This window comes from Xenopus laevis, chromosome 3L, assembly GCF_017654675.1.
Source record: "Xenopus laevis strain J_2021 chromosome 3L, Xenopus_laevis_v10.1, whole genome shotgun sequence".
Lineage (NCBI taxonomy): Eukaryota > Metazoa > Chordata > Amphibia > Anura > Pipidae > Xenopus > Xenopus laevis.
In genome coordinates this window covers 13,401,554-13,416,696 of record NC_054375.1, presented here as the reverse complement: position 1 = coordinate 13,416,696, position 15,143 = coordinate 13,401,554, and the positions used below count along the sequence as shown (strand labels likewise).

The following is a 15,143-nucleotide window of genomic DNA, read 5'->3' as shown; positions in this document are numbered from 1 at the left end:
TATGCTTGCATAGTTTTATGGGATATTTCTGTAAGACTATGAGCAACACTTAGGGGACTGTTTCTGCTGAATTGTGGCTTAGTAAGGTAATACTATGCTGCCTAGTTTTATGGGCTCATCTCTGTAACAGACTATGAGCAACTTAGGGACTGTTCTGGGCTGAATTGTGCTTAGTACAGGGAATTCCTATGCTGGCTAATAGTTTTATGGATCTCTCTGTAACATAGCTATGAGCAAACTTAGGGGCTGTTCCTGCTGAACTTGTGCTCAGTAGAGGGGAATACCTATGTGCCATCGTTTTTATGGATTTCTCTTGTCAGACTATGAGGCAAAACTTAGGTGGCTGTTCTGCTGAATTCGTGCTTAGTAAATAGGGGATCTATGCTTGCCATCGTTTTTATGGGTCTCTGCTGTACAGATATGAGCAAAGCGTAGGGACTGGTTCTGCTGAATTGTGGCTTAGTAATCAGGGAATACCTATGCTACATAGGTTTAAATGGGATTTCTGTACAGAGTTAATGAGCAAAATTTAGGGAATGTCCTGCTGAAATTGTGGCTTATGGTAGCAGAGGAATAGCTACTGCTGCCATAAGTTTTATGGGATCTCTTTGTACAGACATGAGCAACACGTAGGGGACTGTTCCTGCTTTAATTGTGCTTAGTTACTGGGAATATTGAATGCTGCGATAGTAGTTTTATGGGATCTCTCTGTAGCAGACTATGAGAAAACGTAGCGGGACTGTTCCTGCTGAATTGTGCTTAGTATGGGAATATTGATGCTGCCCTACGTTTTATTGGATCTTCTGTACATGATATGAGGAAACTTAGGGGACTGTTCTGCTGAATTGTGCTTAGTAGCAGAGGAATACCTATGCTGCCATAGTTTTTATGGATTCTCTGTACAGACTATAAGTAAACTTAGGGACTTGTTCCTGCTGAATTGTGCTTAGTACATGGGAATACTATGCTTCATAGTTTTATTGGGGATCTTTCTGGTACAGACTATGCGCAAACTTAAGGGGACTGGTTCCTGCTGAGTTGTGCTCATTACAGGGGAATACCTGTGCTGGCATAGTTTTATGGGATTCTCTGTACAGACTCTGAGCAATTTAGGGGGTGTTCCTTGCTGAATTGGTGCTTAGTGTAGGGGAATACCTATGCTTGCCATCTGTTTTATGGGATTCTCTGTACAGACCTATGAGGAAACTTAAGGGATGTTCTGCTGAATTGGTGCTTAGTACAGGGAATACGCTATGCTTTCCATCGTTTTACTGGGATCTCTGCTGTACAGAACTATGAGCAAATTAGGGGGACTGTTCTTGCTGAATTGTGCTCATTACAGGGGAAATTACCTGTGCTGCCGATAGTTTTATGGGATCTCTGCTGTACAGACTATGAAGCAAATTTAGGGGCTGTTTCTGCTGAATTGTGCTTAGTGTAGGGGATACCTATTGCTCCATCGTATTTATGGGATCTCTCTGTACGCCTATGAGGAAACTTAGGGGCTGTTCCTGCTGAATTGTGCTTAGTATAGGAGGGAATACCTATGGCTGGCATTAGTTTTATGGGCTTTCTCTGTATCAGACTATGAGCAAACGTAGGGGACTGTTCTACTGTAATTGTGCTTAGCTACTCGGGAATATTGATGCTGCATAAGTTTTTATGGGTATCTCTCTGTACAGACTATGAGGGTAAACTTAGGGGATCTGTTCTTGTGAACTTGTGCTTAGTACTAGGGAATACGGTATGCGCTGCATAGTTTTTATGGATCTTTCTCTGTACAGACTATGAGCAAAATTAGGGGACTTGTCCTGCTGATTGTGGCTTAGTAACAGGGAATACCTATGCTGCCTAGTTTTATGGGATCTCTCTGTACATACTATGAGGCAAACTTAGGGGACTGTTCCTGTGAATTGTGCTCATAGAAAAAACCCTGCTGATAAAATGTGCTTTATTTTTGCAAACATTCATGTAAACACGTGATTCAGGCTACTTCCAATGTATTTCTCTCAGAGTTGTACTGCACAGATGGAGAGTGTGCACCAGCTGGCAAGTCCCACAACAGCCATGAATGAAAAATTCACATGACTGTTAGATGATTACTTGAAACGGGCCACACAATTAAATAGGGGGACCGATTCACCAGTCGAATGTCGGGCGGGGTTAATTAACCCTCGATGTTCGACTGGAATTAAAATCCTTCGAATATTGAAGTCGAAGGATTTAGCGCAAATAGTTCCATCAAACAATCGAATGAATTAATCCATCGATTCGAACGATTAAATCCGTCAAATCGAACGATTCGAAGGATTTTAACCAAGGATCGAAGGATTTATCGTTCGACCAAAAAATTTAGGAAACCTATGGGGACCTTCCCCAGAGTCGCTTAACATTTGAGTTCCGTAGGTTTTAGATGGCAAACTAGGGGTCGAAGTTTTTTCTAAAGAGACAGTACTTCCACTATCGAATAGTCGAACGATTTTTAGTTCGAATTAGCCCATTCGATGGTCGAAGTAGCCCAAAACACTTCCAAATTCGAAAGTTTTTTTTACTTCGAATCCTTCACTCGAGCTTGGTGAATTGGCCCCTAGGTAATCGAGTGATTCAGAGGCTAGAGACAGCCTACTTCTACTCCTATGGCTCTGAAATACTGTAAATACTAGTCAACCTGTTGGTATATGTGTGAGAATAAAAATACACACAAACCACTTCAATAGTAGTGTCAGGAAGCAAGTTGTGTAGGTGTGCGATCTCCACTGGCCCTCCTCTCTCCCACTCACTGTCCCCTCTCATCTGCTGTGGCTCCACCTGCCAAAATGTAAAACAAGCAACCTCAGGTGCACATCTTTGTCATATTACAATATAGGTGCCCAGTTCTATTAAACGGCAAATTGGTATGAAATGTGATAAATCATAGTAAAAACACAGTAATACAAAAAAAACTGACAAAGAGGGATGGGGTGTGCACCAACTGGCGTCCCACTTACAGCCATGAACCGTGTGAATTTTCATGACTGTAAGGTGGAGACACTAAAGGGGCCACATGTCTGATAAACAGCTTGTCTTGTGTCTGTTGTTATTCGGAGGTGGAGATGGGCGATGAGCGTGCACTTGTCAGAGTGGTGAGATTCATGAATGAACATACTCACATCCATGAAACTTGCCATCCAAACTGGGGCACACATTTCTATTAGAGAACATGCTGTGCAGTGGTGATGGTGATTTAGCAACACAGAATATGGTACATACAGTTAGAATAAACACTCACGTTAAATCAAGTGATTTTGGAGACTGGCGATGGGCATGCACTTGTCAGAAAGGCAAGATGCAGGTATGAACATACTCACATCCATGCTCTCTTGCCCTTCTAACTGGGGCACACATTTCTATTAGAGAACCTGTTGTGCACTGGTGATGGAGAAACTGCTGGCACAGATAGATTGATGCACCCCGGGGTGCTGTGGGTTCTGGTAAATGCCAGAGGGACTGCTATAAGGTGCCATAGAAAGTCACTATTTAGTGGGCTGGTGGGGGCTGTTTGGGCCTCTGTACCTGAAATGCCCGGGCCTATTTTAATTCTCAGTCCGGACCTGGTGTAAAGTGAAGGTCTCACCAACTCCCAGTGATAATGAAAGAAGAAAGAGATCCTGTGAGGCAGAGCAGATACAGGGAAGCAGTCTGGCAGCTTTAATCCACACTGAGCTTGGGATCCTGGTGTAGGGAAAGGCTTCCTGAATTCCTGAGGAGATCCACTGTCACGGAGGCTGCTGGGAAATCCACAGTCCAGATCGGGTGTATACGCTGGCAACTCACTACAGGGCTGAAGTCCTATCTATCCTACAGGGATTACTTCCCCAGCAATAGCTCAGGCAGCTGCACTAGTTCCACTCACTATGATGGCTGACTGGAAAGGGTTAACTAACTCCCTGTGCTCTGACTATGGGATTCCCTATATGGGTAAATATTCTATAGGTGAAATCCCTGGCTTCCTACTCAGATAAATCAGCAGGAACACTCACAGCAGTAGTTCTGTGCAGAGACCATGCTTTCTTCTTCTCTCCTTCCTGGTTAACCTAAGCCTCACTTTCATTTTGGCTCCAAACTTCATTCAGAGGTCACAAGGTCAGAAGCAAATCCTTCTTGCTGATTGGCCAGACTGTGGCTGAAAACGGTCTCACTGCAGTGCAAGCAGCAGCCATGCTTTTGGTGGATCCAGATTTAAAGTCGCAGGGTTATGCAGTTAGGGAAATGGCAAATAGAGGGATGGGTGTGCACCAACTGGCGTCCCCACTTACAGCCATGAACAGGCTGGCAAATATGGCGACCGGATGACTTGTTAAATATGGGTCCTTTCAAACGGTTACCTTCCAGGTGGCCTGTCTATATGCTAACCTTGCCATCTCTCACATTCCCAAAAGCATTCGGCCTAAGGTCCCCTACTGCCCGGCAGACATGCCAGACCAGTGCAAGTTAACCTAAAGTGCCTGGCCCATCCAAGGCTGTCCTCTGGGCCCTGGAATTGCTCGAGCTCACTGAAGCCCAGTAAGGGGAATCTGAGCAGGACTGTGTCATTCAATTGCTAATGAGCCCTAGCAATTTGATGGCCAAGTTAATAGCCTTGGATGGGCCAGGCACTTTAGGTTAACTTGCACTGGGCCTGGCATGTCTGCCAGAACTGCAATACTGCTTTTGGGAATGAGTAGGGTTGCCACCTTTTCCGAATTGTTTTTACCGGCCTGGTGGGGGGCGGGAACAAAAAGGGGCGGGTGTGACGTCACCCTGCCGGTATTTTACCGGCCTAGCCGGTAAAACACCTGCCAAGGCCGGTGCAATGTAGCTGCCGGTAAATTTGTAATACCCTTAAAAAAAAACCTCGGCCAGCCCCCAATACCTTGTCCTTCGGTTCTTGTCCTGGCCGCGCCGTGGCCCCGCCCCTTTGCAGCATAACACCGCCCCTTTGACGTCGCGTCACGCCCCCTTTTTGTACCCGCCCCCACCAGCCGGAATTTTTTTGGGGAAAAGGTGGCAACCCTATGAATGGTGCGTGGGATATGGGCTGGGTGAGTTCAAGTAGGGTTACCTTCAGAAATAATGGGGCGTCATGTACCCGCAAGGCTACTCTCATACAGCCTAATCCCACGAATGAACCTCTTAAAGGGATACTGTCATGTTAAAAAATATTGTTTTGTGACATAAAGTCCTGAGATTTCCCTCCCCTAATTTACATATGCAAATTAGGATTCAGTTCGGACGGACAGAAGGATTCGGTCGAATCCGAATCCTGCTGAAAAAGGCAGAATCCTGGCCAAATCCCGAGTCGAATCCTGAATTCGATGCATCCCTAGTTATGACCCATGTGCCCCCCTCAAGTCACTGATTGGTTAGTGGCTGGTAACCAATCAGTGGAAACCTAGAGAGCTGCAAAGCAGGAAGTAGTGTTCTGACTTTTATATTAGACATCCACTCACTCCAGCCTTTATACATTACATTTTTGGCTAACTCACTATATTAGAAACACTTTTTATTGTGCACAGTGTCTATTTACCCAGTTTTATTTTTACACTGAACTGTCCCTTTAACAGGAGCTCTTTTATAAAAGAAAAAGGATAAATTGCGTTTGCACCGGCGCCTCCCGGAGGCCAAAGGCCGACACTTCTGCAAAATTTCTACCTTTCCAGACTGGAACGGGCTTCCCGGGGTGCAGCGCTGAGTCCAGCCAATGGCAGGCGGCCGTTAATCCGGCGCAGATGTAGCCAAACCAGTCAGGTCCATTTCAGAAATCTATTACCTGCATTTGCATTTTCATTTTCTCAGCGGGAAAGCTTTTTCCCCCACAGTCGCTCCGGCCGTTGTCTGCCTTTCTCATCAAATAAATTGCCACAAATTCACTTAGTAGCAGTGCATAATAATAGGATAAATCACCGTCTCTCGTCTGGCGCCTGACAGGGTTATTATACCGGCTGCTTGAGCTGCGTCCGCTGTCGTTACTTTTCTTTTGTGGATTAAAGGAGTGGCTCACCTTTAAGTTAACTTTTAGTATGTTATAGAATGACTAGTTCTGAGCAACTTTTCAATTGGCCTCCATTATTTATTTTTTATCATTTTTGAATTATTTGCCTTCTTCTGCTGACTCTTTGCAGCTTTCAAACAGTGGTCACTGACCCCATCTATAAAACAAATGCTCTTTAAGGCTACAAATGTATTGTTATTTTTACTTTTTATTTCTCGTCTTTTTATTTATCCCACCTACTATTCATATTCCAGTCTCTTAGTCAAGCAATGCATGGTTGCTAGGGTAATTGGGACCCTAGCAACATGATTGTTGAAATTGCAAACTGGAGAGCTGCTGAATAAGAAGCTTAATAACTCAAAAAAACAGAAATAATAAAAAATGAAACCCAATTCCAAATTGTCTCAGAATATCGCCCTCTACATCATAGTAACAGTTAACTCAAAGGTGAACAACCCCTTTAAAGGAAGCAGCGCTACCTAGAGATGGGGCGTGCTTAAAGGAGAAGGAAAGGCTAAAACTAAGTAAGCTTTATCAGAAAGGTCTATATAAATACACCAGTAAACCCTCAAAGTAAGAGAGAGTCCTCTGTCAAAAGAAACACCACATTTCTTTCCTTCTATTGTGTACTCATGGGCTTCTGTATCAGACTTCCTGTTTTCAGCTTAAACCTCCAGGGCTAGGGCTTGAGCATGCTCAGTTTGCTCCTCTCTCCCTCTCTGCTGTAATATGGAGCTATGAGCTTTCCTTCTCCTTTAATAGGCAGTAGTGTTGGTTCCTCTATTAGATCCAACTTAAAGGGGTTGTTCACCTTTAAATTAACTGTTAGTATGACATAGAGCGTCATATTCTGCGACAATTTGCAATTGGTTTTTATTATTTGTGGTTTGAGTTGTTTAGCTTTTTATTCAACAGCTCTCCAGTTTGCAATTTCATTCATCCGGTTGCTAGGGTCAAAATTACCCTAGCAACCATGCATTGAACAAGAGACTGGAATATGAATAGGAGAGGCCTGAATAGAAAGCTGAGCAATAATAAATGTGTAGCCTTACAGAGCATATGTTTTTTAGAAGGGGTCACTGACCCCCCCCCCATTTGAAAGCTGGAAAGCATAAGAGGAAGGCAATTGATAAAAATATATATATAAAAAATAAACAATGAAGATCAATTGAAAAGTTGCTTAGAATTAACCACTCTAAAAGTTAACTTAAAGGTCTTAAAATCTCTTACCTTCTGATCTGTCTCCTAGAGGTGAATACGACTACCAGTTAACCCTTCGCACTGACCTGTACACTGACCGCCAGACGCAGTGGTTTTACTTCCGAGTCCGCAACACCCGAGCCGCCGTCCCTTACCGCTTCACCATCGTCAAACTCAGGAAACCGTCCAGCCTTTACAGCCGTGGCATGCGGCCGCTCGTATATTCTGTGGCGGAGGCAAAAAGCTGGCGGTGTTGGCTGGCGCAGAACAGGAGAGAATATAAAGTACTACAGGAACAACCTGGAGCAGAATGAGCAGCCATACTTCTCTCTGTCTTTGACCTTCCACTTCCCGCACAAGATGGACAGTGTCGGACTGGGATACCAGGAAAACTCCCGGTGGGCTCAGGTGTCAGTGATCTCTTGCTTTTAACTATTTGGCCTATTTCATGGTCATTCCCTATTTCTTAATAATGGAAGAATATAATATAAAAGACTAATAGGAGAATAAAGAGGTTGAGTGAGTAAAGGATAGTTTGGAAAGTGGGCCCTCAACCTAAGGTTTTCTGGTGGGCCCCTTATATCCCAGTCCAACACTGAAGATGGACACGTGCTATTTTGCACACTGTTACCCGTATACCTATTCCCACCTGCAGGATTACTTGGCCAGTATCACCCGTGGCCCGGAACGTTCCAAGTACTGTAAGATCAGAGTCCTGTCCCGTTCCTTAGCTAGTGTAGCGCTATATTAAATTGTGTTATTTACACCACTATTGAGCTCCACTCCCAATAATTGTGCCCCGGATGAGACCTGTAATCTTAGGGAGTGAGCCCTCACAACGGTGTGGAGGCAGGGTGTCGTGCACCTGTAACTGAATTCAGGTTATAATAATTGGGCGCCAGTGGTTCTTATAACTTAAACATGAACTGGTTTATTGAACATACACAATCCTCAGTGGAGTATACAATAGAGCATGACAGGATTTAGCATCACATTGAATAGGCAATACTCACAGCACCATATGGTCAGTATTAATCCCCACAGGCAAGAGGACGTGCTCAGCAGCAATAAAGGTACACCCAGCTTCCAGCCTTTTCCCTAAGTGGAACCTGAGGGGAATCTATCTACCCTGTTCTTATACACTTAGTCCCTACTTCTGGGCTATTAGTACCCGGGATCTTAATCCCTCTGACTCTCCTCGTCGGAGCCTTGAGCTGCTCAGCTAAATAACCTGCCTGTCACTCCTAGAGTGACCTATAATGGTGAGTAGCCTATTCTTACTAGACCTGACCTGTCTAGATTCCACAGAGCTCAGCCTACCTGTTCAGGTCAGAGCTAACACAAAATGGACAGTGAAAGCATGGCTTCAGAGCCTTTTATATCCTAGCACAGTGCCATCTGCTGGTCACTGTGAGAAGTAGCAGGGGCCTAGCTTAGAGCAGAAAGAGCAAACAGTACCCCTCCCAACTGTATTTTAGGACCCAGTTAGGTGTCCATAACATTGAGGGTGTAACGTTCACAACGAGGAACCGTTGTGACCGAGGATAGCCACTCCAAGGGGAGTGGATATGGTGTAGCCATAGGTAATTGTAGGCAAAGACATGATGGTGATGAAATTATAGTAGGTTTATTGCAGTCGGAACACAGAAACACAAAAGACAGGAACAAGCAAAATGGCTGATCGAGGAATCCACATGGTGAGGGAAAAATGGGGAACACAGGAACAAAGGTACTCACTCAGGAAACAAGGTAACAAGGTTTTCAGGAACAAGACATACAAGGTTTTCAAGATTCAGGTTCAGGTTCAGATTCGCAGGTCAGGAACAAACAGGATACAATCAATGACTCAGCCCTGAGCAAAGCTCAGGGCAGGGTTTATAAAGGGAAGGTGATTAGGAAATGGGAAACACATGAGGGTAAACGAGGTGGGTGGAAAACACTGTGAACAGGCATATAACAGAAACCAATACACTCAATAGTTCAGGACCAGTCCCGAGAGCCCCCAGTGGCTCATGAGGTAAGTGCTACAATGAGCAGAACAGCACCACCAGAGTTCAAGTCCCGGGCTGATCCTGACATTTCCCCCCTTGAGGATCGACCTCCGGGCGATCCCAGGATCAAATGGTCCCCCATCCTTTTTAGTCCAAACCCTGGGGAAATGGGCCGAAGCCTCGCCAGAAACGAGAACAGGATCTTCTTGAGAATTGAAAAACAAAACAAAGAAATTGCTGGGGTCAGGAGCCAGAACAGGAACATTGGCAGAATTAGGAGCCAAGATATCACAGCCAGAGTCGGAAACCAGGACATGAAGACAGACAAGATCAATACAGGCACCCATTACAGGTGGCGGCCCAGGAGCTTGGACACCCATCACGGGTGGCAGACCAGGAGTTTGGACACCCATCACGGTCCTCAGGCCCGGAGGCCAGGGCAAACAGTACAGAAACTGGCTCGGGAAGAAGCAGTCGTCTGCGAGCTGGCACGGGAACGGAGTCTGGCTGGGCTGCTGGCACGGAGGCTGGAACCGGCTGGGCTGCTGGCACGGAGGCTGGAACCGGCTGGGCTGCAGGCACGGAGGCTGGAACCGGCTGGGCTGCAGGCACGGAGGCTGGAACCGGCTGGGCTGCAGGCACGGAGGCTGGAACCGGCTGGGCTGCAGGCACGGAGGCTGGAACCGGCTGGGCTGCAGGCACGGAGGCTGGAACCGGCTGGGCTGCAGGCACGGAGGCTGGAACCGGCTGGGCTGCAGGCACGGAGGCTGGAACCGGCTGGGCTGCAGGCACGGAGGCTGGAACCGGCTGGGCTGCAGGCACGGAGGCTGGAACCGGCTGGGCTGCAGGCACGGAGGCTGGAACCGGCTGGGCTGCAGGCACGGAGGCTGGAACCGGCTGGGCTGCAGGCACGGAGGCTGGAACCGGCTGGGCTGCAGGCACGGAGGCTGGAACCGGCTGGGCTGCAGGCACGGAGGCTGGAACCGGCTGGGCTGCAGGCACGGAGGCTGGAACCGGCTGGGCTGCAGGCACGGAGGCTGGAACCGGCTGGGCTGCAGGCACGGAGGCTGGAACCGGCTGCCTTGGCATGGTAACGGGCACAGGCAGCTTTCGGGGAGCAGGCACAGGCAGCTTTCGGGGAGCCGGCACAGGAGCAAGGACTGGCTGGGAAGCCGGCACAGGAGCAAGGACTGGCTGGGAAGCCGGCACAGGAGCAAGGACTGGCTGGGAAGCCGGCACAGGAGCAAGGACTGGCTGGGAAGCCGGCACAGGAGCAAGGACTGGCTGGGAAGCCGGCACAGGAGCAAGGACTGGCTGAGAAGCCGGCACAGGAGCAAGGACTGGCTGGGAAGCCGGCACAGGAGCAAGGACTGGCTGGGAAGCCGGCACAGGAGCAAGGACTGGCTGGGAAGCCGGCACAGGAGCAAGGACTGGCTGGGAAGCCGGCACAGGAGCAAGGACTGGCTGGGAAGCCGGCACAGGAGCAAGGACTGGCTGGGAAGCCGGCACAGGAGCGAGGACTGGCTGGGAAGCCGGCACAGGAGCGAGGACTGGCTGGGAAGCCGGCACAGGAGCGAGGACTGGCTGGGAAGCCGGCACAGGAGAGAGGACTGGCTGGGAAGCCGGCACCAAAGCTGGAGACTGGAGAGCCGGCACCAAAGCTGGAGACTGGAGAGCCGGCACCAAAGCTGGAGACTGGAGAGCCGGCACCAAAGCTGGAGGCTGGAGAGCCGGCACCAAAGCTGGGGACTGGAGAGCCGGCACAGGAGCAGGTGACTGAAGAGCCGGCACAGGAGCAGGTGACTGAAGAGCCGGCACAGGAGCAGGTGACTGAAGAGCCGGCACAGGAGCAGGTGACTGAAGAGCCGGCACAGGAGCAGGTGACTGAAGAGCCGGCACAGGAGCAGGTGACTGAAGAGCCGGCACAGGAGCAGGTGACTGAAGAGCCGGCACAGGAGCAGGTGACTGAAGAGCCGGCACAGGAGCAGGTGACTGAAGAGCCGGCACAGGAGCAGGTGACTGAAGAGCCGGCACAGGAGCAGGTGACTGAAGAGCCGGCACAGGAGCAGGTGACTGAAGAGCCGGCACACGAGCTGGAGACTGGAGAGGGTGCTGGGAAACTGTAGAAAAACTAATAAACTGGGGTTCAGGTCTGAGAGAAAAAGAGGGTGACCTGGGTTTGGCAGCTGCCACAGGAGCAGAAGGTTGTGGAGGAGACAAGGGCCCAAAAACTGGAAGTGGCCGATCTGACACAGGCCAGATAGCAGTTTGTAGTTCATCTTCATCCGAGTCTAGATCCTCCCAGTCCTCATCGAAGGCTGAATCCTCCCAGTCATCATCGGAGACAAAATCCTGCCAGACATCATCAGTGAAATGGATGGCGTCTTCTGCCTTATCCTCTCCATCCCAAGGGAGTTGCAGTTTAACAACAGAGTCAGAAGGCATGGAGGGCTTTCCCAAAGGCTTCCTGTAGTTAGGCTGAGTCATTCTGTAACGTTCACAACGAGGAACCGTTGTGACCGAGGATAGCCACTCCAAGGGGAGTGGATATGGTGGACGCCCAGGGGTGTAGCCATAGGTAATTGTAGGCAAAGACATGATGGTGATGAAATTATAGTAGGTTTATTGCAGTCGGAACACAGAAACACAAAAGACAGGAACAAGCAAAATGGCTGATCGAGGAATCCACATGGTGAGGGAAAAATGGGGAACACAGGAACAAAGGTACTCACTCAGGAAACAAGGTAACAAGGTTTTCAGGAACAAGACATACAAGGTTTTCAAGATTCAGGTTCAGGTTCAGGTTCAGATTCAGGTTCAGGTTCAGGTTCAGGTTCAGGTTCAGGTTCAGATTCAGGTTCAGATTCAGATTCAGATTCAGGTTCAGATTCAGATTCAGATTCAGATTCAGGTTCAGATTCAGATTCAGATTCAGATTCAGATTCAGATTCAGATTCAGATTCAGATTCAGATTCGCAGGTCAGGAACAAACAGGATACAATCAATGACTCAGCCCTGAGCAAAGCTCAGGGCAGGGTTTATAAAGGGAAGGTGATTAGGAAATGGGAAACACATGAGGGTAAACGAGGTGGGTGGAAAACACTGTGAACAGGCATATAACAGAAACCAATACACTCAATAGTTCAGGGCCAGTCCCGAGAGCCCCCAGTGGCTCATGAGGTAAGTGCTACAATGAGCAGAACAGCACCACCAGAGTTCAAGTCCCGGGCTGATCCTGACAGAGGGACTGCCTGCACAAAATACTAGGGGTGGCTATTTTACACATCCCTACACTAGGAACATGGTGTATGTACTGACCATTACCAACCCGTCTCCTGCTACCTACCGACCAACGAAGAAGAAAGTAGTGATAGTAACGGCCAGGGCCCACCAAGATCTTCCTGGATTATATTCTAAGTGCCAGTAATGATGCCCAAGTCTTAACGCGATTCCAAAGTGGTACCGATGCTGAACCCGGATGGGGTGATTGTGGGTAATTACCGCTGCTCTCTGACTGGTAGCGAACCTCAACCGCAACTACAAGTCCAAGCTGAAAGATTCATTTCCCTCTATCTGGTTCACCCACAACATGATCAAGCGGTGAGTTATGGGAGTTATTGGCTTTATTTGATGTTTATATGATTTTCTAGTAGATGTTAGTGGTGTAGTAGGAGTCAGCACTGGGTAATGGAAACCTTTTGCAGCCGGGGTGCAAAAAAATTTTCGTGGATAGACAGCACCACACGTTCCGTAATTTTTCTTAAAAAGCCTTTATTTGCAAAAGGACTTTTGTTGGACAGGAATACAGCGACGTTTCAGGCCGACAACTGCCTTTCCTCAAGACTTACGGTATGGAGATCCAAATTATGGAAAGATCCCTTATCCAGAAAACCCCAGGTCCTGAGCATTCTGGATAACAGGTCACATACCTGTACTTGAGCCCAACTTAGATATAATTAATCCTTATTGGAATAAAAACCAGCCTATTGGGTTTATTTCATATTTATATGTTTTTTTTAGTAAAGTTTAAAGGGGTGGTTCACCTTTAAGTTAATTTTTAGTATGTTATAGAAAGGACAGAAAGGGTTAAAGCTCCTTCTCCTTTGCTTATTGGACAGGGGGGGTTTGAAGCCTATAACAGCGATTGCAATAATTGTGAACATTATTGCAATAATTAGTGACCACGCTCCAACAATATAATGATGAAAGGAGCCCGTCTGATATCATGATACCCCATGTTGCCTTGTCTCCCCCTGTTTTTAATAAAGTTGGATCAACCTTGGACTAATTGACGTATTTATCTCCTTCAATTCGTTCTCCCCGAGGGACCTGCAAACCGATATCGGAGTTTTAATTGGTGCCTACTAATATGGAGCTGCCAATGCTCCGACTTCTCAGCCAGAGCTTTAATAATAATCAATCCATGCGATAAACATTGCCCCCTGCTGGTGGACTAAGTCCCTGACTTGGGATCCATGGGAAACTGAGAGAATAAGCCCCATGCTGCTTGTTCTTGAAATGGAAAATATACAGTAACTTCTTTCCCTTATTAAAGGGGTGGTTCACCTTTTAACAAACTGTTAGTTTGATGTAGAGAGTGATATTCTGGGTCAATTTGTAATTGGTTTTCATTTTATTATTTGTTGTTTTTTTGTTTTTTGTAGCACCAATCTGGTTGCTAGGGTCCAAATTCCCCTAGCAACCAAGCACAAGAGATACTGCTGTAGTGCGACCTACACAGACACATCTGGAATCAGAATGTTTTTATGTGTCGGTGCAAAAAGAGCTCCAAAGAGTTCCCGGATAAACACCACTACTTGTACGAGCGCATATTCCCGCTCATGCTCAGCAAGAATGCCCCGGAAAATGTATTACTGGAAATTCTTATTGACTTGTGTGACTGTGGGATAGCAGGTATAGTAGGGAGAGATGGTGCCTATAGTAACAGTGGATAATAGTCTCTGGGAAGGGAGTGTGACTGTGGGATAGCAGGTATAGTAGGGAGAGAGATGGTGCCTATAGTAACAGTGGATAATAGTCTCTGGGAAGGGAGTGTGACTGTGGGATAGCAGGTATAGTAGGGAGAGAGATGGTGCCTATAGTAACAGTGGATAATAGTCTCTGGGAAGGGAGTGTGACTGTGGGATAGCAGGTATAGTAGGGAGAGAGATGGTGCCTATAGTAACAGTGGATAATAGTCTCTGGGAAGGGAGTGTGACTGTGGGATAGCAGGTATAGTAGGGAGAGATGGTGCCTATAGTAACAGTGGGATAATAGTCTCTGGGAAGGGAGTGTGACTGTGGGATAGCAGGTATAGTAGGGAGAGATGGTGCCTATAGTAACAGTGGATAATACTGGTTGTCTCTGGGAAGGGAGTGTGACTGTGGGATAGCAGGTATAGTAGGGAGAGATGGTGCCTATAGTAACAGTGGGGATAATAGTCTCTGGGAAGGGAGTGTGACTGTGGGATAGCAGGTATAGTAGGGAGAGATGGTGCCTATAGTAACAGTGGGATAATAGTCTCTGGGAAGGGAGTGTGACTGTGGGATAGCAGGTATAGTAGGGAGAGATGGTGTCTATAGTAACAGTGGGATAATAGTCTCTGGGAAGGGAGTGTGACTGTGGGATAGCAGGTATAGTAGGGAGAGATGGTGCCTATAGTAACAGTGGGATAATAGTCTCTGGGAAGGGAGTGTGACTGTGGGATAGCAGGTGTAGTAGGGAGAGATGGTGTCTATAGTAACAGTGGGATAATAGTCTCTGGGAAGGGAGTGTGACTGTGGGATAGCAGGTATAGTAGGGAGAGATGGTGCCTATAGTAACAGTGCGATAATAGACTCTGGGAAGGGAGTGTGACTGTGGGATAGCAGGTATAGTAGTGATAGATGGTGCCTATAGTAACAGTGGATAATAGTCTCTGGGAAGGGAGTGTGACTGTGGGA

At 47.4% G+C, this 15,143-nt stretch overlaps 1 pseudogene; it reads left to right on the top strand.

Annotated features, from left to right (window-relative positions):
- Window positions 1-7,230: 7,230 nt before the first annotated feature.
- Window positions 7,231-7,642, top strand: LOC121401207 (annotated as a pseudogene).
- Window positions 7,643-15,143: the final 7,501 nt, after the last annotated feature.